The sequence below is a fragment of the Eubalaena glacialis genome, chromosome 3 (genome assembly GCF_028564815.1).
Source record: "Eubalaena glacialis isolate mEubGla1 chromosome 3, mEubGla1.1.hap2.+ XY, whole genome shotgun sequence".
Lineage (NCBI taxonomy): Eukaryota > Metazoa > Chordata > Mammalia > Artiodactyla > Balaenidae > Eubalaena > Eubalaena glacialis.
Window position 1 is genome coordinate 97,925,756 of NC_083718.1, and position 22,071 is coordinate 97,947,826.

Sequence of the window (22,071 nt, forward strand, 5' to 3'; positions counted from 1 at the left end):
GAATACTAACTAGCATTAAAAAGGAATGGATTTCAGATACATGCAACAACTTGGATGAATCTCAAAAGGATTATGCTGAATGAAAGAAGCCAGGCTCCAGATTCCATTCATGTGACATTCTGGAAATGGTAAACTAGACGGGAAAAAATAAAGCCCACCCAGATTGGTGGTTGTGAGAGGCTGGGGGTGGGAGGCGTGGTTGACTACAGAGGTGTACGAGAGAACCTTTTGGGGTGATGGAACTGTTCTGTATCTTGATTGTGGTGATGGCTACACAATCATTTGTGTTTGTCAAAAATCATACCACAGTACACTACAAAGGGTATATTTTACTCTGTGTAAATTGCACCCCAATAAAACTGACTAGAAAAAAAATATGATATGGTTTAGATACTATGCTATAGGAAGGCCTAGGGGGTATTTGCTTCCTCAGAAGGTGGGTGGCCCTGTCCTGGAGGTGAGGTAGATGGGAAGTGTGTCAGGGAGGATTAAAAACGGCCACTGAATTTAGAGGGTCACATCCTGCTAACAGGAAGAGAACAAGATAGTGGCTAATGGAATGGCCAATCTTAAGAGAGGCTGAAATGAAGTTTCCCTATTCAGGGAAGGAAGCAGGAGCCAGATTCTAAATGTATTTAGGAGTGTGTTCCTGGGGGGGGCGCGGGGAGAGTGGTAGTATCTGGAATGTACAGATTTAGGAAGGACCCATGTCCATAAGCAGTGAGGGGTGGGGGGTAAGGATGGGCCTTGGATCAGCTGAACGCATGTGTGTGAGCACAGCAATGAGCCAGAAATGTACTTCCGTGCCTCAGAGTTTACCACTGCTTCAAAGAAAACCCCTAGACAGCACCTGCAGTATAAATAGCAAACAAGCAAACACGACATTCTTCCACATCAGAATGGAGCAAAGATGTTGGCACTGAAGCAGACTGAAGGGGTCCAAGAGCAGCCCCACTCATCCCCAACCTCTCCCAGTTGCCCCCTCAGCTCCCAAAAAGCTAGCGCCCCTCATCCCAGCAGTCCCCACCCCACATGCGCTCCCGAGCCACCTGCAGCCAAACAGGTGATGAACGGCAGCCCTCCCCAAGGACGCTGCCTGCAGAGGCTTGCAGGCTGCTTGCTAAGTGGAAGCTTCGGAGGCCTCTGGGGCTGCTGCCGTTTGTTTTGCTGCAGGCCCCTTGGCGGATGCTGTTGGCTCGGCCTGCCCAGCGAGCCAAGGAGAGAAAGTGGGGTGCCCTGGGGGAACTAACCAGGCTATGGTGAGGGGACGTCAAAAGGAGCAAATGCCCCCATGACAACAGTGCATCAAGGCCTGGGGCCCTCAGGGGTGAGGGAAGCCAAGGTTTCAGGTATCTCCCAGTAGTGAGGTCCTTTGGGGTACAAATGCCAAGGACTTCAGGGGGAGAATCGGGGCCCATCACCAAGAGTGAATTTTAGCAAAGGGGCCAATCAGGGCCAGGAATAGCAACAACAGCTGTGAAAGTCTCAACAATAGCTGAGAGTAGACTGGAGCTAGGCTGCTTGAGTTCAAACCCCAGCCCTGTCCCCTATGGGGTTTTTGCCCCTAATGCCCCGAGGCAAGTTGTTTAATTTTTCTGAGTCTCTGTTTTCCTCACTGGCAACATGAGGATAGTCATAGTACCTACCACCCAGGACGGCTGGGGAGACAAATGAGTTATCCTGTGGAAAGTGCTTAGAGCAAACCCAGCCAATAAGAAGGACCCAAGGAGGGTTATCCACAATGAAGGATGATGCTGGCGGAGGAGTTCCAAGCACATTCAGGGGTTGGATTTATTTGTGGGACCAGATTTGTTCTGCACTGTGGCCCTCCACCCCTACCCCAGGCTATGAATATTTCAAGGTCTGTTCAGTTCAGGTCAGCCTGCAGCAGTGTGGGAATCTGGACGACACAAAGCCTGATCGGCTACTTAAATTTCTTAGCTCCTCATTTCTCCCCGCTATTCCACAGGCTGGAACCAATCGAGTGAATTGCACTTAAACATATGAGTGCCTGCTCCATGGTGCTCCTTCTGTCCTCACGCAGAGCTGGGGAGCCAGTCCCCATTCTGTCCCTAGCTAATACCCCTGCACCACAGCCTGGCATCACCATGTTTTCAGGAGGAGAGGGTCTAGTTCTGGGCAGGACCTAACCTGTCCTACCCACCTCCCAGGGCCTCTCTGAGCTCTTCTTTGGGGCCCAGAACAGGCTCCCTGGTGCCCAATGGAAAATGATGTTTCCTTGGGCTCTCTCTCCGAACCAGTGAAGGTTAACATTTTGACATAAGCGTGTCGTAATCCAAGGAGCTTCAAGCAGCCAGAACAGTGCAGGGTGACCATGCCCAGTGCTGCCTGGGGAGAGGGGACCAGATGAGCCTCTTGGGCAGCCCTGTCTAAAAGCCCCTTTGGGCTTCTCTAGCAGCCTTCGGTCCCAATGGCTAGGGGCTGTCCTCTGGGTGGGATGGCTTTTTTTTTTCCTGCTGCTGGAGACCCATCAAGACTGATCATTCTCCTGTTTACCCACCGGCCATTTACAAACCTGTTTTCCAAGGCTTCCAGCTTAGGAAGAGCCTAAACACTACAAAGGAGAGATTTTTCTAGGGATTTTCAAAGGGGTTGGGGGGAAGGCACAGGGTAACACAAGTTCTAGTATAGCATCAATAAATTATACTTGGATATTGCAACTGTTTGTGTACTTATTTTCTTTTCCTCTTCTACTTTTTAAAAATTTTTTTGGCCGAATCCCTTTTAGAATTTCAACCTGCTTCATTGTACTGAGTCCAATTCATTTGACCAGGAGAATGGGGTAGTTTTGTACTCAAACGGGAGGCAAAGCCCAGAGGTAAAGAGATGCTTGCAAAGTGGCCTCTTCCGCGCCTCCCCTTCGTGATCACCTTCCCTCACTCAAAGCTCCGAAGAGCTTGGTTTTGTTTTAGGAAGGAAGACTGTTCCCTTACAGACCTTCTTTTTCCCCCCAAAGTAGACCTCCCCACTAGAAGAGCTGTTTCTTATTCTATGCCTAAAATTAGATTTTGAACCTATCGGTCCCCCACATGAAATGTCCCCCTCTGACTGGTCTCCTTTGTGGAAGGGCCACTAGGAACCCCAGAAACAACCGTGGGTCAGATGATGGCCTGGTTTGGCATGTCCCACATATTTCTGGGCGTCTGTCTGTCTGTGTCACCCAGACGTGCTCCTACTTGCCCTTGGTAATCCTTTCTGGACCAAGAGTGCCAAAGTAAATATCACTCATTCTATCTCCAGCAGCAATCTTAGATGGCCAAGGAAACGTCAGCCTTGGAAAATAAATAGCCCTAATATTATCCCAGACATGTGGACATGTTTCCCCAGCAGGGGTGGAAAAAAAAAACCCTTAAATTCTCATGTATTTTTTAAAGCATGCCTCCTGCACCCAAACCTCCCATGGTGTCACTCAGTGTATTTTGGCCCAAACAGCAGTAACTCTTACCCAAGGGACAAGCCAGCATCCAGCCCTCGGTTCCTTGGGCTCAGGGCAGGCAGCTGTCCCCAGAACAGGTTGAGCAGCTCACGTCTTCTGAACCCACACGTCCCCTCTGCTGGTGGAGGGCAGGGGGCAGCAATTCTAGGGTCATGGCACATGGCCTCTCCCTCCATCGTAGAAAAGTGTACGAGTGACAGATGAAGACAGGTCACTGTGAGGATCCCAGATGGCACGCTGTCACCAATGAGCACTCACTGCACACAGTGAGTCGTGCCCAGCAGTCGTGCCCAGCAGTCACGGCCAGCAGTCATGCCCAGTGAGTCATGAGGCCGGGGTGCAGCCTGTGCCATTGTTCACAGGGCTCTGTTCTCAGCACTGAGGCTCTATGGAGGCTCACAGCCCAGTGCTCACAGGTCTGACAGTCCAGTTGGAGCAGCAGGGCATCCTCATCGTGATAAGAGCTGATAGTGCCTGACTGTGCACACAAGTGCTGGAGAAAAGCTCTCAGAGGAGGGGCAGCCCAGGGAGGACTGCGGAGGCCAGGGCCAATGAGGTGCAAGAAAGAAACGGGATCTGAGTGGGGTCTTAGTGCAAACCTAGACCTCAAGTAAGTAGGGAGGAGGAAGGCGCCTAGAGCAGAATCAGGAGAGGCAGTTTTGATGAGTCTGATAGAAACCAGGTAAGGCAGAAGCACAGCGCTACTATTGGATTGGCCCAAAAGTCCATTCGGGTTTTTTCCCTAAGGTGATACATGGAAGCTAGACTTTATCCTGTGGACATCAGGGGGTCAGAGTAGGTTCAAGAGACAGGTCTCAGAATGTAGGCTACAAGACTCAGGCAGTCCCTGCTGGCCTGAACTTGACATTTGCATTAATGGATGAGGCACCTGCAGAACAATGGTAGGCACCAGGGCAAGGTGGAAGGAGAAAGGGGAGAGGAGAGGCCAGGAAAGGAGAACATGTATATAAGAAACAGCAAGCTTCCAGTTAGGTCAGAAGACAAGGAGCACTCCCATGGGGTAAGACAACCAACAGTTTAAGGCTATACAATAAGCATCCCATAATTGCTATAGTACCCAAAGTCTGTTCTTTTAAGCAAGCAGAAACACTTTTTAAATAATTTATTATATACTATATAATTATTATATTTTTATAATTTTAATAGCATGCAGTCAAAACTTATGGAACTTTCTTATTTAAATAATTTTAAAACAAGTTAGAAAATTCTGTTTCCAATTCTTTTTTAAGTGTACAGATACGAGAGATTTAAAGGTATTACGAACAGGGCTTTAGTCAAAATGGTGTAACATGGGAAACATCCAAACGTGTTTTCAAGTGCTCTTTCCTTAGCGTGAGTTTATTTTTTGAGAGGATAAAGTGTCACCTTTATCTTGAAGGGACAGATCAAGAGTGCTTATTAAAAAAATCTGACAGCCATTTGTCATCCCAGAGAAGGGTAATAAAAATCGAACATTTTTTTTTTTTAATAAATTTATTTATTTATTTATTTATTTTTGGCTGTGTTGGGTCTTCGTTTCTGTGCAAGGTCTTTCTCTAGTTGCGGCAAGCGGGGGCTACTCTTCATTGCGGTGCGCGGGCCTTTCACTGTCGCGGCCTCTCTTGTTGCGGGGCACAGGCTCCAGACACGCAGGCTCAGTAGTTGTGGCTCACGGGCCCAGTTGCTCCACGGCATGTGGGATCTTCCCAGACCAGGGCTCGAACCCGTGTCCCCTGCATTGGCAGGCAGATTCTCAAACACTGCGCCACTAGGGAAGCCCAAAAATCGAACATTTGTCTTCATAAGAAAAACATGTGATCCATCTGTAAGCCTGGTAACTCTCTTAAGCAACTGTTTTGAGAAAACTGGAGAACTTCTGTGTGATATGAAAGATCTTCCTGGTCACTCTATATCCCATTCCAAAGTCATGTAAAGACTCTATTACACTTTAAAGGCCTTATTTTTACAAAATTAACATCAGTGATAACACTTCATCTTTTGTGCACGTCTGGCTTTAACTTCTTTGCTGTTGAGTGAATGTCTATCAGGTGTGTTTCTATCTTTGTTAACATCACCCCAGGTTCCACTTTTTATTCCAGTTAATAGTTATTATTACTAACAATTAAATAATAAAGCACTTTTTAAGGAAATCATTTACTCTTCTCTCACACGTTTTTCCTTTAGTGGTTCAAAAATAGTCCTTTCTCCTGTTTTTCTAGTATTTAAACAAAATCTAGCAAATTCTATTAACTGAGATGTTAGAAATCTCTATACTTTTAATCAAACAAAAAGCAAACTTCCTATAAGGCATATTTTGCCTTAATATTTATTTCTTTTTAAATTTATTTTAAAATTAATTTTTATTAATTTTTATGGTTGCTTTACAATTAATATTTATTTCTTAAAATTTTCAGCAATGTTTTCTATGCATCTTTCAATAACCATATTTTTTTTGTGCCATATTTTTTTTGTGCATTATTTCAGTCTTTTTTCATGGTAGAAAAAGCAAGGGTTTTCCTAAGGGTATGTGGGATTTTTGTGTTTTGCAATTACTAAGAAAGACCAAAAGACTCATATATGTTTATCATTACATTTAATGAAATCTGAAGTACTGGGGTAAGTATTGTAATAACTTTGAGCATCAATGAAATAATTAAGGAAGTTTATGTTCATGGTCTAGATGCTTAGTTTTTAAATAGCTTACTAATTGGATAGCTTTCTACTATCATTAGCTAATATCTCAAGGTAAAAACTCTTAGGTCAATAACCTTTATTAACAATAATAAATGTCAAACATATTTCAGGGATTTATTGCTTCATATCCAATTAGTTGTCATTGCTTTTGCCTTATAATATACCTAAGAAAGAGCTTAACCAAGAGGAGAAAGGCCATTCCAAACATTTTCTTATTGTTTCTTATGTTTGCATTATCAATAATATCTCTAATCAGGTTCCTTTGCCGGTATCTTTTAAAGCATTTGCTCATTTTGTGAAGATTATATAAATACATAGTAGGCACTCAAAAAGACGGTGGTTGAACTGAGAAAAATCTGACAGATGATACAGTCATCAAGTCATCATTTCCTCCTTAAAAAGCCTTAAGTCCTTACAGATCCCAAAGGGTTGAGATTCATGCTCGATGCAGCCATCAGTGGGGAGCCGTCTCATACCATCAATGGTTTGAAACAGGGAGAGAGAAGATTCTATCCCTGGGTTTGGGAAGATCAAGTTTTTAATTCTCAGGGACTTTTCAGCCAAGAAGCATTTTCCTGGATGCTATAGTCTCCCTTGGGAGGAGTAAAAGCAGTTCATGAGACTTAATTCTTCACTTTCCCCCTGAGTGGTATATACAGATGAAAAATGGAGGAAGACCTCGGCCGAGGCTGAGATGCACGCCCAGGCCAGCTGTGAGTTCTGTGGGGAGAATTCAGCCGCAGTTTCCCTCCCTGATAAATGGGGTGATCTGACCCAAGCTGACCCGTTTCTAACCCCAGAGTAAGTGAGCCTAGGGACAGAACCAAGACGGGAACTGCATATTGGTTGGCGAGGCTTCGAACACACAAAAAGGCACAGCCCTCTGGCAATCTTCAGGCATCAGTTAGGATTATATTTGCCTTCCTGAGTAACAGAAACCCATGTTGGTTTACCCAAATTGGGCTTTTATTTTTGTCATATAACAAGAAGTCAGGAGGTAGGGAGTCCAGGGATGATGTCAAGAAATTCCCGAAGGGCCTCAGAGCATTCCAGCTTCCTGCTCTGCCATCCAAGCGTGAGGCTCTTCTTCCCAGAGTCACAAGCCAGCTGCTCCATTCCCACTCATCTCCTCATTCCAGGCAGGAAGAAGGGGGCGGGGGCTGAGGCCCAAATGCAGTCTTCTTCTCTTGGGCCCTTGCCTTTTATTAAGGGATGGACAGCCTTCCCAGGGACATTTACCTGTATTTTATTATCTGTCCCTGCGTAAATCTGCAAGTGAGCCTGAGAGATCAGATATTTCAACTGAGCACATTACTGCCCCCAAATAAAACTGGTGTTCATTTAGCAAAGATTAAGGGGAGAATGGATTTTAGATACACTAGGAGGGTCTGGGCTATCTCGTGAGTGAACCACCCATACTTCAATTCCATACTGAATAGACCAACCCTTGCTTTTCCACAGTCCCCTCTCAAAAACCTTTTCCTCATGCCTTGGACAACACATTACTTAAAAATCTTGTCAAGAAGCACCACGTGGGGAGAAAGTCTTGCAGGGGGCTCCCTGTGAGCCCAGTCATGCCCCTGTGTTGGCCCGTGAATCACTCCTGAAATATTTCCAGGGCCGTGGCAGGAGACAGGATGCCTGGACCCAGGCTTTGGTTTACTGTGGGCCTCCTCCGTGTCCCTGACCTACCTTGCAATTCCTTGAGGAGGACAGCTCCAGTTCACAAATAACCGGAGCCACCTGCGAGAGGCTGGGCAAAGGCTGAGCCTTGCTGGCAGACCCACAGGGCCCACCCCTGCTGTTCAGCAGGCTCCAGGCGGGCGTGCAGCCCAGCAGCCCCAGAGGGCATTAGGTTTCAGCCTCCAGGAGACTGTGTGTGGGAGGCGCTCCCAGACAAGATGAGCTGGGGGCTGGCAGCAGTGGAGGCTCAGGGCCGAGGGGCTAGCGTTGCATAAAGCTATGATTTTCTCCAGCTCCTTGGTGGATTGCCTCTTCTACTCCAAGCCCCTTCCAAGGGTGATATCTGCAAAATCTGTAGAGTTTGCTGTAACTGAATTGAATTGATATTAAGTTTGTTCAAACACTGTTTTAAGAATTTTTGCTCTATCTTCATGAAAGTAGCATAACATAGATGACTCTGAGCCTGGCTAATAATCACCCGTGTGGATAATTAAAAGAGGGATGATGGGTAGTGGTTTTTTTCCTCATTGTCAAATAAATAGATACACACACTGCTGAAAATTTAGAAAGTACAGAAAAGTTTTAAGAAGCAGGAAACAAAAACCCTTTATAAATCTTAGGACCAATATGTAGCATGTATACACACACATATATGTATATGTGTATCTATGTATGTATGTGTGTGTGTGTATATATATATGTGTATATATATATATATATATATACTGTATGTGTGTGTGTGTGTGTGTTGTATTCCCATACAGTGCCTAGAAAAATTCTGCTCCCAATATTCTCCCATTCTTCATTCCTACCATAACTCCAATGTTATTTAGGGTGCAATGTACCCAGGTAAAAGATGACATTTCTTAACCTCCCTCCCTTACAATTGGCAAGTGCTAATGGGTTATAAATGGAACTTAGATGGGCTTTCAGGAAGACCCCTAAAGGAGAGGAGGGGGCAGACAAGGCTTGCATGCATGCCCTTTTGTTCCTTTCCTATCTCCCTTTTCCTGCCTGGAATGTGGATATAATGGCTAGCACTCCAGCAGCCATCTTGGGTGTTTTAGGATTGAACTGTGTGCTAACAACAGTGATGCAGAAAGCTAGAAGGAACCTGCATGACTGATGACCTTGTTGACCTATCATACAGCCCTGGAATACCTGCTTCTGGACTTCTTGTATGAAAGAGGATAAACGCTTAGTTTTTTTAAGTCACTGTGATCACGTCTCTGTTAACAACAACTAAAAGAAATTCTTAGCTGATCCAGTGCCTGACACAGAGCGAGCGTCCTATAAAAATTTGGGACACACATTTCCCTAGAAAGAGCTTTTGGTGATGAGAAGGAGAGTGGGCAAAGAACCCTGGCCCTTGCTCTATCACCAACTCTCTGAGTGACCAAGTTTCACGCTCTCTCTGGGCCTCAGTTTATTTTCTGTGAAGTTCAAGGATCAGGCTAAATGCTCTCTGAGAACTTCTTTGGGCTCTTATCCCTCTGAATCTATGGACTGGACAGAACTGGGGGTTCTTCTGGTTCTACCTCTTACCAGTTTTGTAACTGTCTGTGGGTCACTTAGCCTCTTGTAGCCTCAGATTTTTAAATCTTGGTTGCCGAGCATATCTGGTACACAGGAAACGTTTGTTGAATGAATGGGAAAATTGGGGACCATGCTACCTGTCTTGGCTGCCTCCCTGCATGATATCAAGGATAAAATAAGATAATCCTATCCAGTGTCACTGGAAGAGTGGGTTACTATGATTCAACTGGCTCCAGGACTGGGTTGACCTGGCCTCCCCAAACCCCACACAGAGCTTGTGTCTAAGTATTTGCCAGGACTGGCCTCTACTACAAAATGGCCCTGCCACCTTCCTCCCCAAGCAGCTTCCAGACTTCTTTTTGGATGGCCAAAGTCCTTGGGCAATGGAACACAGAGAGAACTAAATCAATCCTATGACAGGTGTGAGGGAGAAATAGAATCAGTATCAATCCCTCCCTGAATGAAGTTCCAGACACAGCATCCTCTATCTCCCGGCTAACCCCTTCTGAGGATGCCAGGGACTCTGCAATCATTTGCCTTCAGGAGAAGAAGCTGTGGCCATCCATGGAGCTCCTTGATTCCCATTGGCCCAGAGCTTTACCTGTGCCGCTGTTTCCCAACGGGAAGTTCAGTTGCCCTGCAGCTCAATCTCCATGGCAACCCTTGCTTTTGAGACACTGAATGGAAACTGCTGGTGTGGGGAGGCCAGCAGCAGAATACTGATTTGCCAGGGTGTCTGTAACAACGACTGCATCTCAATACCTTTCCAGATACCCAAAGACCTAAAAATACATCCGGCTCTGTCTAGGGCTCTCCAGCCAGGCTAAGCATCTTAAAGTGCATCTGTGCTGACTCTGACCTGCTAACATTAGTTATCTTTGGTAACTTGGGCTTTGGGGACAGGGAGTGGAGAGCTGAATGCAAAATTGCAGAGCACAGGTCTCGGGGGGCGTGGTATGTTAGAGAGAAAAAGGTGGAGGAGTGAGGAGGATCTCCTGAGAGGAAACCAAGGGGTTGTGGAGGGACAGCCAGCAGAGCACATTGAATACTGACTCTCTGCAGAGTCCCCGTGAACTAGCTGGCCCAACTCAGATGATCCAGGCATTTGTTCATTTGTTCATTCAGCAAACGTACATTAAGTCATACTCCGTTCCAGATTCTGTGTCAGGCACAGGGCTTACAGGTGTGAAAAAGAATGCATATGCTCCCTGTTTTTAGCAGAATTTACAGAATGTTTTGAGATTATCCTGGAAAGTGCAGACATACTACACGTACACCTGGAGTGAGCTTCTTCAACTTGAAGATTATTTTATCAATACATATAACCTTGGCAGTGTTCCCAGCATATAGCAGGTGGTGAGCGAATACTGGATCGAATGTCATGGGATGGAATCTAACGGCGTTGCTGCCGTGGCTGTGGCCTGTTTACCCCAGTGCAGCAGCCCTCTTTGCGGGCCTCCCCAAGGCTCTGGCCCGCTCTGCAGTATGCGCTCGGGCTATGGCTATGATGTACTGTATTGGGGATAGATGAGGTGACTGCACCAGTCACCTTCTAAGGGAGCTCAGTGTAAGTGACAGGTTGAATTAATTCCTGGTCTCCTTGGCAGGATCTACAGACAGTCCTCCCCTCACCCCATTGCTTCCCCATAATCACTGCATATGTCATTCAGTTAATCCTGCATTTCCCAGAGCAGGAAGCTGTGCAAAGTTTCGAGCAAGCAGTTCATGCCAGGGCTGCTCTCAAAAAGCAGGTGTCACATACCCAGCCCTGGTCCCCGCTCCAACACTGGCCTCCTCCACAAGGCGGATAAGCCACAGACGGAGAAATGGAAAGTGATCACAACTCTCTGGGGCTGTTCTTGGATACACAGTAGGGGCTAAGCAGGCATATGAAGAGCCCACAAATGATGCACCAGATCATATGAGGATGCCACCATGACCCTTACCGCCTTCCTGAGCCTTAGGGGGTCAGATCTTGCAGCTGACTGGTTGGCTTGGAGCAGAGAGAAGGGGCTGGGCTCCTGGATGCCCCCCAGATCCTTTGGGCTGTCTGGCTGAGAATGTAACCATGTAACCTAATTCTCTTTCTTGGCAAAGCAGCTCTGGATATGCCCGATGGGAGCATCCACTGCCTGAGGGAGCAGCTCTGCTTCTGGTTCCCTCCTGCAACTCTGTGGGCAAAACCGCAGTGACGTCTCCTTCCGCCTTATTTCCTCTTGTGTGTCAGGTGATAGCAGGTCTTGGATGGTTTTCCTTCCCCACCCCCTAACCCCCACTGGAGGAAGCATCCTGTGGCTACCTGGGGATTGGTCTGGAACTGATCACCTGCACTTACTGGTGGCTCCCTGCAGGGCCATGGGGTGGGACAGGGACCCTGCAGACCAAGACCCAGCATGAACCTTTGGGGGTTACTGGGAGGGTCCTCACTTGGACCAGGACCTCAGCCCTGCCAGTTGCTGGACTCACTGGGGGCTTCACCTGAGATGTTTCTTACCACCCCTCACTCTCTGACTCAAGCTGCCCTCAGAGCCAGTCTGATGACATCCTCAATAAGACACCAGCAGGACCCTTCTCATGGCTGGGGTCCTGGGGTGGAGGAAGAAACAGTAGAGAAAACTCAGCTGACCAGGGATACCATTTCAGGAAACAGATGATCCTCTATCTGTGGCCCGGCAGAGGAAAGAGCCCTCCACATGGGAACAGAAAATCTGAGTCCCAGCCCTGCTCTTCAACTAACCAGCTAGTCACCTTAGCTACAGCTAGTCCCTCAGAACCTGTATACCAACCTCACAAGGTTCTCAGGGAAATTCATCAAGACAATGGATACCCAAATGCTTTGAACAATAACACACAAACTTGTGGAATTTATTCAACACCTGTTTTGTGGTTGGCACTGTGCTGGATGATATGGTAGATACTTGTAATATCTAGAGTTGACCTCTCAGGGCTGTAAGCAACATGACATCTCAGATGATTGGTTGTTACTCTTTATGAAACCGCACTCCTTCTGCAGTGGGACTTGAATCCACAATCCCTGACTTAGGAGGAGACTCGAACCCACTGTGTTTTTTGTTTTTTTTTTTAACATCTTTACTGGAGTATAATTGCTTTACAATGGTGTGTTAGTTCTGCTGTATAACAAAGTGAATCAGCTATATGTATACATATATCCCCATATCTCCTCCCTCTTGCGTCTCCCTCCCACCCTCCCTATCCCACCACTCTAGGTGGTCACAAAGCACCGAGCTGATCTCCCTGTGTGATGCAGCTGCTTCCCACTAGCTATCTATTTTACATTTGGTAGTGCATATATGTCCATGCCACTCTCTCACTTCATCCCAGCTTACCCTTCCCCCTCCCCATGTCCTCAAGTCCATTCTCTATGTCTGCGTCTTTATTCCTGTCCTGCCCCTAGGTTCATCAGAACCATTTTTTTTTTTTAGATTCCATATATATGTGTTAGCATACAGTATTTGTTTTTCTCTTTCTGACTTACTTCACTCTGTATGACAGACTCTAGGTCCATCCACCTCACTACAAATAACCCAATTTCGTTCCTTTTTATGGCTGAGTAATATTCCATTGTATACATGTGCCACATCTTCTTTATCCATTCATCTGTCGATGGACACTTAGGTTGCTTCCATGTCCTGGCTACTGTAAATAAAGCTGCAATGAACATTGTGGTACATGACTCTTTTTGAATTATGGTTTTCTAAGGATATATGCCCAGTAGTGGGATTGCTGGGTCATATGGTAGTTCTATTTTTAGGTTTTTAAGGAACCTCCATACTGTTCTCCATAGTGGCTGTATCAATTTACATTCCCACCAACAGTGCAAGAGGGTTCCCTTTTTTCCACACCCTCTCCAGCATTTATTGTTTGTAGATTTTTTGATGATGACCATTCTGACTGGTGTGAGGTGATACCTCATTGTAGTTTTGAATTGCATTTCTCTAATGATTAGTGATGTTGAGCATCCTTTCATGTGTTTGTTGGCCATCTGTATATCTTCTTTGGAGAAATGTCTATTTAGGTCTTCTGCCCATTTTTGGATTGGGTTGTTTGTTTTTTTTGATATTGAGCTGCATGAGCAGCTTGTATATTTTGGAGATTAATCCTTTTTCAATTGCTTCGTTTGCAAATATTTTCTCCCATTCTGAGTGTTGTCTTTTCGTCTTGTTTATGGTTTCCTTTGCTGTGCAAAAGCTTTTAAGTTTCATTAGGTCCCATTTGTTTACTTTTGTTTTTATTTCCATTTCTCTAGGAGGTGGGTCAGAAAGGATCTTGCTGTGATGTATGTCATAGAGTGTTCTTCCTATGTTTTCCTCTAAGAGTTTTATAGTGTCTGGCCTTACATTTAGGATTTTAATCCATTTTGAGTTTATTTTTGTGTATGGTGTTAGGAAGTGTTCTAATTTCATTCTTTTAAATGTAGCTGTTCCAGTTTTCCCAGCACCACTTATTGAAGAGGCTGTCTTTTCTCCATTGTATATTCTTGCTTCCTTTATCAAAGATAAGGTGACCATATGTGCGGAACCCATGGTTCTTTTAATTGAAACCGCTCACCTGTGTCAGGACTTACCGAAGCTCAGGTTCTTTTGTCTTGGTGCAGAAAGAATTCAGCAAGAGGCAAAGTGGCAGGCAAAGAGTGAGTTTATTACCATAGGATGCTCGTGAGAAATACAAGCAGGCAGGCGAGAAGGCTTTGCCCCAAGGACTGAGAGGACTTTATTTTTATAAACAAAAGAGAAGTGGGAAGGGGGGAAGACCACCTTCTTCCTCATGCTTGGGCAGACATCAAAGCTTACATCATTAGTTCCTCCTTTGACCCTACATGGTTTGAACAGGACTGTCATGGCGCTATTTAAATCATATGTATATTAGCAAAAGAGTGGTGACATATACTAAAATATGGTAACTCATCTCAGGTTTTGGTATAATGTCCCCTTTCCCCCTTTTTTTCCCCTTTCACCTATATTTCTGTCTTGGCTACATGCAGAAATGCTGCTCTTCAAGGACTATTAACTCCCTGACTTCACGTAACAAGATTCAGACCCCATATCTATTGTCTTGTGTTCTAACTATCAGGGTTTGTGGCTTGAGTGTGCCTGGTGCTTGGATGCACCTGGTCTCCCTTCAAGGCAGTGTAGATTGTTGCTAGGTTACTGGATTCTTTTCTTGAGTGGTCATTAGCTTACAACAGTCTCCCAAACTCCCTTAAAATTCCCTTTCTGTCCTTAATCCCCTACTGGGATTTCTAAACTGACTATTTCATTATCCTACTCTATCCCTATCATTTAGGGAGGGCAAGAGGGGGCAGGAACAAGGCCTACACATGCGAAGTAAGCCAAAGCCATAATGAAGTGCCCTTATGTTTAATAAAAACAATGGGAGATTGGGAAGGAGAAAAAGGGAGAGATGGACATGGTCCAAAACGTCAGGGAAGGCTTTGTGGAGAAGCCCGTTTGAAGCTGGGCTGTGAAGATACTCAGTGCTGGCTTCAGCGAGCTGGCTGAGAGAATGGGGGCGGGAGAAGGGCTGAGGGTGGAGACACCTAGTGAGCACAGGTAAGGGTGCTGTGCGGGAAGACAGCCTGCCCAGCGGGGAGACAAGACTGTAAAGGCTGGGCTTTGGCTCTGATTTCAGGTCTCTCCGTCAGCAGTTGTTTGCCTTGGACGAGCTTAATTAGGCTTAGTCTCAGTTTCTTGACTGAGGAAACAGTTGCTAACAATACCTGCCTGAAATGACCAGCGTGAGGCGTATATTAGATCCAGGCCACAGTTCTGTGGCTCGCTCGCTGCCTGACCCACACAAGATCACTTCTCTGAGCCTCAGACTCCCCGTCTTTAGAGAGAGGATCACACCTCCTCCAGAGGGTGATGTTAGGAATAAAGGAGCTACTGTCATGAAATATTTGGCAGAATGAATGTCCAGTGAATGTGACAATACGCCAGATTCACTCCAGGGAGGTGGGCTGTTGGAAAGTTTTTTGATCAGAGAGGAAGGGTTTGAGTCGAGCCCTCCGCCCTCCCCGCTATGACCCAGGGAGAGCATTTCTGAGTATCCAAGAGGGAGAGCCCAGTGGGGAACAGAGCTTCGGTCCATCCCGTCCCAGGCGGAAGCCGGCAAGTTAACCAGGCCAACCGCAGTCCTGCCAGGCGCACTTTCATCCCCTGAACCCAAGTGACCAATTTAATGACTGTAAGCAAGGCAGGAAAGGAATTCAGAGCAGGCTGTCCTCTGGCAGTCACTGTTGGATTACGAGTCTCATTTCTTTGTTGGAAGAAAAAAGAAATCATTCTGGTGGATTTATTTTCCTGCCGGCACACTGAATCACAGAACCTGGACAGCCTTTCCCAGCCATGAAGCCTCTGAGTTCACCAAGTGCCCCTACTGAGACCTGGGAAAAGCAATGCACTCAAGCTGCCGGGGCCACGGGACTCTGGGCACCTGGACCAAGAGCGGAGGTGGGTGCAGTGGGCTGCACAGGCCCCAGGTTGATGCAGAGCCTGTCCCCCTCCCCCTCCCTTTCCTGTGACCACTCCTCAGACAGCCACCCATAGTGGGCTTGGTCTCAAAGTCCCCCTGATGGGGGTTCCCCCCTTTCCCTCACTGGGTCAGGAGAGGCAGCCCGAGGTGAACAAGGACCCTGGACCCAGAAACACTGATGTCAAATCTCCTTTACTGTTGAAGTACGGAGTGGCCAGCAAGAGCCTTAACCTTTTCGTGCCCCGTTTTCTTTGCCTGCACAATGGGATGCTGTCCTGCCCTGCTCACCTCATGGGGTTGCTATGGGGACCATTTGGGTTAATGCTGTCTGTCATCCTAACACCTTATGGGTTAATGCTGTCTGTCATCCTAACACCTTACAAAGAATCATGAATGACCAAGTCACTTAAGTGCTTCCTTCTCTCTTGGGCAAATAATCCCAAATCCTTGCCCTCCAATCAAATTTGAATCCTGTCTCTCTTTCTGCAAAACATTTTCCTGTTTGTGGCCTGTGGAGCTTGAAGCCCTCTAAACAGACAGTCCTCTAAGCCAAGCTGGACTAGTGCACGGTTGGGGGTGGGGTGGGGGTGGCTTCACGGGGAGGTCCTGCCGCGACTCTGGCCTGGGCTCCCCTACCTGTTGGCACTTCCCCCTACCCTCTGGCTTCGGGCAGCTGCCACCCCAGATACCCGGCTCTTTCTCTCTCCTTGCCCACCGCTCCAGCTCCCTCCTGCCTGCTGTGTGGTCCTCATCCACTTGTCCTGACATCAAAGACTGGAGTGTTAGCCAAGCCTGCAGGTGAGGCCAGTGCATCCTGACAATCCAGGGACTTGGCCTCAGGAGCAGCCATTTGCCTCCCTGCCCGTGGGCTGGGCTGAGCATCCCCTTCCTCCTCCTAGAGAAGCCCCGTGTCCCTCCCAGAGGACGCAGCTTCCCCTGGCCGAGCACCTCAGGAGAGGGTCCTACTTTCCTCTTTTCCCTCAGGTTCCAGCAGGGTGCCCAGGTGCGTGCCTCCCTCAGAGGAAGTGCGTGTCTGTGGGATGACTGGGTGAATGAATAATTGTGCTGAAGGCCTCACAAAGAATTCCCCCCCTCCTTGGGATTTGGTTTTCCTCAGACATGAAATCCCTACCAACACTGAAAGCCCCTCCTCCCCTTCCTTGGGCCAGCCACGTGGGCATATTTCTCCAAGAGGATAATTCCATTGCTTTTCCTGGGAGTTTCCAACCCCAAAATGGCTCAGGCTTGCGCAGTGATGCCAAATGTAGCACAAAAATTATTCTGAGCAACTCACAGCCTGGTCTTACACAAATAGTGAAGTAGAGGAGGATGATTCTGGCTTTCTCTTTCTTCGTTCCTGTCTTCCGTACTGTCATTGATTGAGTGAATCACTCATTGAATCACTGATTTAGTTACAGAGCCCCAGGCACTGGTAGGTATAGGTTATACAAAGGGACGACGGAAACTGCGCAGCCAGGAGGGAGTTTGTCTGTAAACCAATAGAACAAAGTTCAGGGCTGCCTACTCCAGGGAGGCCCAGAAGCCCAGGGAAGCAAGGAGGAGGGACCCCTCCTGGGGGTGTGGCTGGGAAGACTTCTGGGTGGAGGAGAGGCTTTGGGGGGAGGCGGTCATGTGGGTCTAGCCAATGAATGAGGGAGGTCTGGTGATGTGGGAGGGGAAAGGGTGGGAGACCAGGGAGAGAGGCGCTGTGTCTGGGAACCATCTGGAAGACAGTGTTTCATTTGACAGGACAAAAGGGGGAGTGATGACCCATTCTTCTGTCAGCAACTGATTCCTGCTAAGGTGTTAACTGCTCATTAAGGAAAGTGTTAAATGTTAATTAAAGGTGTAATTGTGAATTAAGCTTTAAGGTGTGGCCTCCTTTTGAGGACTGTATTTGTTTTCATCACCTGCTGCCTGGGAAGAATGTGGCCTTGGAATCAAGCCGACCTGGGTTCGAATTTGATTGCAGTCACTACCTATAACCTTGAGCAAGTCATTTAGTTTCTGGAACCTTCACTTTCTATAAAGTGGAGACAATAATCTCCACCCCATAGGGTGGTTTTGTGGGTTACATGAGATGTCATATGAAACCTAGCTCACAGCTAGCACAACACAGGTGCTCAGAAATCTTGCTTTTACCTCAAAAAATTAAATACAGAATTACCATATGATCCAGCAATTCCACTTCTGGGCACATACCCAGAAGAACTAAAAGTTGAAGAGATAATCGTACACTTATTATTCACAAGAGCCAGAAGGGTGGAAGCAACCCAAGTGTTCATCAGTGGATGAAGGGATAAACAAAATGAAACAAAGTGTGAGATATCTCTCTCTCTCTCTTTCTCTCTCTCTCTCTCTCTCTCTCTCTCTCACACACACACACACACACACACACACAATGGAGTTTTTTCAGCCTTAAAAAGGAAGGAAATTCTGACACATGCTACAATATGGATGAACTTTGAGGACATTACGTTAAAATAATCACAAAAGGACAAATACCGCATGATTCCACTTAAATGAGGTACACTGAGTAGTCAAGTTCATAGAGACAGAAAGTAGGATGGTGGTTGCCAGGGCTGGAGGGGTGTGGAATGGGAAGTTGTTGTTTAATAGGTACAGAGTTTCAGTTTGGGGTGATGGAAAATTTCTGGAGATGGATAGTGGTGACGGTTGTACAACAATGCGAATGTATTATACTTAATGCCACTGAACTATACACTTAAAATAATAAATTTTGTTGTGTATATTTTATTACAATTTAAAAAAGAGCAATGTTGCTTTTATTCTTCTTCTCCAGCAGCAGAACCTCTACCAACTTCTCTTCTCTTTGTAAGGAAAGTGGACTAGGACAGGCTTGGCGTGACACTTCTAGAAGGTCACCAACCTGAGCTTGATGCCTAATTCTCAAGGGATCCTGCCCAGACTCCCAGAGGGGATTGCTGAATCAATATTCTGTCGAGGCTGAGGAGTCTGTAGATCAGGCTCACTGGGAGGAAGCTGGCTGCAGGCTGGAGTAGGGCAGAGGGAGGGGAGGTGGATTAGCATTCACGGAGTGTCCGCTGTGCGCTGGGCAGAGCGCTCAGCGGGTGCTAGGCATGCAAATGACAAGCTTCTGCCCTCAAGCAATTCGCAGTCAACTTCCACCTTTACCTGCCAGCTGGACTTCCCCACTGCGGAGATGGCCAGGAGGGTAAAGGGGAAGAGACACCGTTTTGCAATTGTCTACCTGGACTCAGGGCCCAGAGATTTAACCAGGGCCCCCTGAAGACCTGGCTTCTGAGGCAAAAGTCCTCTGTGTCCAGACCCTAAGGAGGAGTCACAGTTGTATGGGGGGATCTTCACAGTGCTGAGTCTGGCAGGAGCCCAGGCCATGGGGCAGCAAGGGAAGGGAAACCTACCTGGGCGCCCTGCTTCCTGTAGCACTCTGGGTGGGTGGGGCTGGGAGGACCTCCCCTTGAGCTGATTGAAGGAACTTGCTTTGGCCAGCATCCCCTTGGGATCACAGGCCCCAAGAATCGAAAATCTTCGTGGAGATCACCTAAATAGTTCAAGGTCCTGGAAAGATCTCATCTTTCCTACATCCCCAACTTCCTGGCATGTGGCAGATGAAGACCCTACTGCAAAGTGTAGTTGGCAGTTTAAACATAAGGTCCCAATTCTATGCAAGTGCTTTTTATTAATTCAACAAACATTTATTGAGCCCCTACTTAATACCCAGCATGTTAATAATTCAGTCTCCATACTTAAGCTGTACAAAAGATAAGAGATATAAGTATAATTTCCAAAAAGGTGAAAGCACAAGTCTCATACAGATATAGAATGAACATGTGTCAAAGACTTTACTGAACTCACTAACTAACGAGGGGACCAATAAGATGACAAAGCTGGTTCAAAGAGCATTTAAGGGACTGAGATTTAAAGGAAAGGCACACCAAAATAATTATTTTTTAAGTTAGAGACAAATCTGGTAAATATCCTACAGGGTAATAAAACAGGAATTATCTCTCTTATTGGACAGAAATCATTTGAATCTCTACCAGCAAAAATCTACAAGTTAACATGTATTTCACGGTCTGAGCCCTTCATTAATAATAGCAAATGACAAAGTCAAACAATGAACTTGTCTTCTAGAGCAGTGTTATCTGACAGTATGTAACGTGGATCAGGTGTGTAATTTAAATTTTTCTTGTAGCCACATTAAAAATTAAAAGCAAATAGGTGAAACTAATTTTAAGAATATATTTTATTTAATCCAATATGTCCAAGATATTGTCAGTTTGACATGTGGTATTAGCCACATTTCAAGGGCTCGATAGCCATGTGTTGATAGCACAGTTCTAGACAATTAAATAATCTTCCTGTAGGTCTGTTATACAAGGCTTCAGTATGACACCGAAGGAATATACAGTCATCCTCTTGGCCTTATCCAAATTTCAGATAATTTTTCCCAACATACCTACTTAGGTCCCTGTGACCTAGTTGGCAGGGGTATGGGAAAGGTGAGTCCAAACAGTGGCCCTTAAAAGACAGCCATATAACCATCCAGTGCAACAAATGGTCTTGGACAGGTGTATGGCGGCCGTGAGGGCCCAAAGTTTTGCTGGTGGGATGGGATGGATCAGAAAAGACTTCACGAAGGATAAGTGGCTTTCACTCCAAGCAAGGGGAAGAGTGTAACCAAAAGCAGGACAGTGCACAGGTCAAAGAACACTCTTGCTCAGGTGTGTAGGCAGGGAGGGCAGGGACTGAGCCTCAAAGTTAGGCTGGGACCAGATGGTCAAGGGTCTTGGGCATCTCACCTCTATCCAACAGGGAGCCATAGAAGCGTTTTCAGAAAATGAGGGACGTGCCAAGACTCATCTTTTAGGGAAGACACCTCAAGGAGCTGTTGGCCCTGTGGCTGGCAGAATCTTCTCCAATTCCCTACCCTCTCATTGCCCCAGTTGTGAATAGGGAAGAAGTCATGGTTGGTAGCTAAAAATATTTCCTAGGCTCAAGTTCCAGATATGATGCCAAATCCAGAGTAAAGAAAGCATCGGTGAAGGAGGCAAGGATGGAGTAAGACTCCTCTGGGTCTGAGGAAGGCTGCAAGATGACTTTTATGGATTGGTGATTTAGTCGCTGATAACCTGGCAGCCTTTAGGGCGAACTTAGTACAAGCTAAGAGAGATCTCAGCCTGGAATTAACTCAGCCACTGGCCAAATGAGGCAAGAGAGGGCACGGGTTTGGCTGTTTTGATTCCCATCATCTGGATGGAGATAAGAGCTGGCTTTGATTTCTCTTTCCCTTTACATCTTGAGAAGTTCAGAGTACTTCATGGGCATGCCCTAAGATGCTGTCTCTCAGTCCTGCAAGAGGCAGGTCAAACAAGGGCAGGGAAAGCTGGAACAGGCACGGATAGTACAAAGAACAAAGAGGAACCCTTGAATTTTCTGAAACTTCCTCCCTGGTCCCCTACCTCATCAATGTCAGAGAAGAGCGACCTGACTTCCTTGACTTCTAGTTCTACCTGAAATGCACAGAATAAGCTACTTTAGGCTGAGAGCCTGTGGCCTACAGGAAGAGGAGAGGCAGCGTGGGGAAGGAGAGATTTGGGGATAGCTCTGCAATCAAGTCATCTCTCTTGGTGGTGTATACAGGGGCCGAGGGGTCTTAAATCAGCTTTTTCACAGCTGATGTGTTTCCAAGTGACCAGTCTGAGAAGGCAGACAACTCTAGGGTCCTATTTCCACTGGGGGTTATAAAATCACCATGTGCAGGACTAACCACCCAGTCACACAGGAAAATTCTAATCTAATCTCCTCAGAGATAAGACTTCCCCTGGCTTTTTGCCATGAACTGATCACCAGCTGGGGCTTCGTGTGAATGTCTTCTGATGAAAACTGAAGCCCAGAGCAGCAGAGAGAACTGAACTGGAACTTAGGAAATGGACCCAGCCCCCAGCCTCCTATTTAGAAATGAGCTGGACAAAATGTCAAATATTTGGTTAAAGCCAAAATCCAGTCTGATAACCAGCTGTGTTCCAAATATCAGATAGGGGTTCGGTTGCTTCTCTGCCACAATGGGGACCTTCTGCTTACTCAGACCTCCCTCTCCCAATCCTCCACCAGATCTAACCCTCCAGCTCCAGCTCCTCGTGGGCTGTGATCTCCTGTGTTCTCTCTCTCCCCAGTTTAGTTCTCCTCAAAGGTCCTATGGTGGA